The sequence below is a fragment of the Pocillopora damicornis genome, chromosome 6 (assembly GCF_964200805.1).
Source record: "Pocillopora damicornis chromosome 6, jaPocDami1.2, whole genome shotgun sequence".
Classification (NCBI taxonomy): Eukaryota; Metazoa; Cnidaria; class Anthozoa; order Scleractinia; family Pocilloporidae; genus Pocillopora; species Pocillopora damicornis.
In genome coordinates, this window is record NC_142675.1 from 13579600 (window position 1) to 13582347 (window position 2748).

The following is a 2748-nucleotide window of genomic DNA, read 5'->3' on the forward strand; positions in this document are numbered from 1 at the left end:
TAAGTACACTTCCCTCTACTCCACAGCTCCCAGTTGCAAAACTCTCAGAAAAGGCAGTGGAAGAAATGAGTAATTACGCCTTAACGTTTGGAGTTGCTGTTCGGCAAAGAACAAACCGTTAGGAAACAACCATGGTTAGACATGGAACGATGCCGAAAATGATCTACCAGAGACAGCCTCAGATATCTGAAGACAGAGTTGACTTGACCTTGTCTGAAGGTTCGGAGTCTTCTGAAGTAAACGAGAATGGAGAGGAAGTTGAAACAAGCGTGAGTGACCCCGGGAATGTGGAGGAGGTCCCAGAGTACGATTCGAGTACAGACGAAGACGAGGAACCAGAAGATAGAGATTCAAACATTCCCAGTGAACTTGACCACCGGCCACTTTCCTGTTAGGAGCCACGGCACGCTTTGGAAGACAAGTCAGGATTAACAACAGATTTCTAATGTAAAGGTAGATCTTTTAGTTAGCAGTTAAAGATCTTATAAAAAGTGTTAGAACGTTTTTTAAAAATTGTTTAGCCGACACATAACAGCTCAAGGTGCGTTTCTCACCTTTCCACGCGACAAGTAGCAAACGGCTTCGGATTTAACAGTTTTTTTAAACGGATTGACGGATTTGGTCATCAAATTATAGCGGATCGGCGGATTTGCATATCCCTATTCACCCCCCTCGTTTAAGAAGGGAAACTTAAATCACTGAGTGAAACAGCAAGGATCGAAATGTGCCTATCAGAATTGTTGAAAAACAATCAATCATAGCAGAACATCATGCTTTATAATATCACGCATGACCAGTCGACCTCATCGCCTGAAGGAGACTAGCAGTATGCAGTTGAAAAGTCGCAATCTACATCACACGTGACTACATCGTGAGACAAACGGAAAACTTAGCTTTTATTGTTATTCACCACGATGAATAACCACGACCTTTTTTACGAAGGGAAACTTTTACTGAAAATAGGAAATGACGTGAAGTAGTGCTACTATTCTTTGCTCTTGCAAATTGCATTCTTTCCTTGGAGGTCCCATCTTTCATGACAGAATTCAAGAGGATGTCAAATAATCCATCAGCATGCATGGCAAGTTTCTCATGAGTACGGGGCTGTACAAGGGGGGAACCTTGTTCCTCCTCATAATACTGTTAGAGGACTGACTGAAGCTGTAGTGTTAGTCTTTAAAATTTTCTTACCGGCAAGAAAAATATGTGGAGATTTCAATTACGCTATTGAGGAGAATTTATAGGGCACCTATTCCCTTCGATGTAAAGGCAACTTAATCTTGTTAAAAATGATCATCAAATAGAAGTGTTCAATGTAATGAACTTAAATCAGCAACATTTACCTTGAAAACTATCCAGTGTTCTTTGAGCAGCAAACATCCTGTCCCACACATCATTATCCACCCTCAGTTACCTCTGTCGTCCATCATAGTGAGTCTCTATGATACTCCATAAACCTAATGCACTCTCCATTCTCTGAACAAGCATTTGCATGTTCCTCTCAAAACTTGTCAGGATAACTGAAAGCCTTATAAGAGATGCAGAATCCTTAGCCAGATTCCCTATGGCCTCCTTTATTGAATCACAAAGTCTCATTACTGGAGATGTAGAAATACTGCATATCTAGAAAAAGGTGGAATTTTTAACATGACAATTATAATGACTTAACATGGTAAGTTTACAAATTGCAATTATTTTAGGAAACAAGGAAGATAAGAGATAAGATAAAACAAAAGGCACAGCACCTAGATGGGGTCTAAATGTATGATTTCAAATGCCGCTTCCCTTTTCGAAAAAAGAGAATAAAAAAAGAATTTAACTTGATGGGAAGAAAATATCAAATGACAGTAATTTCTCTCTATTTATCACAAAAAAGCACTTCTACCTTGGAAAGTTTGGCCTTTGGAGAAGAAGGTTATATTTTTAGACTGAGGAGATTCGTGCTGCAATATTTGTAGTAAGTGTTAATACATGTGCATCCAAGGTTACATACCACAAGCAATCTTACTTTTACATTCCTAAAGGTAAGAGTTACAATGCTACAAATGTACCTCTCTTTTTGCTCATGTTTTGTATTGTTCTGGGACTGTGTCTTGGAGAATACTCTCTCTAGTTTAACGGCAATTAGTACACCACTTCGTTCCTGGCCGATAACAAGCTGACGTTTCTCTGCTAAGTTTATCTACCACTTGATAAAGTTGTTCCGGTCGGTAGAGTAGTGAGGACGTATGAATTGTTCAAGATGTCACAAGGTGGAAGGAGCATTGATTGTCAATTTCATTAGCTTCGTTTCGGTGACGAAGGCAAATTACTGACGTCTTCTGAGGCCCTGGTCCTTCCTTTTTCGGATCATGTGTACTATAGGTGGACTCGGTCGACATATCGGGCGATAGTCGCCCGATATGTCGGTCGACTATCGGTCGACTATCGATCGACTATCGGTCGACTATCGGTCGATAGTCGATCGACTATCGGTCGACTATCGGTCGATAGTCGACCGACTATCGGTCGATAGTCGACCGATAAATGTGTCGACCGATATAGTCTTAAACCATCGATACTCGACCGATACATGACCCATACTTGACCGATACTTGACCGATACATGACCGATACTTGACCGATACATGACCGATACTTGACCGATACATGACCGATACATGACCGATACTTGACCGATACATGACCGATACTTGACCGATACTTGACCGATACTTGACCGATACTTGACCGATGCTTGACCGATAC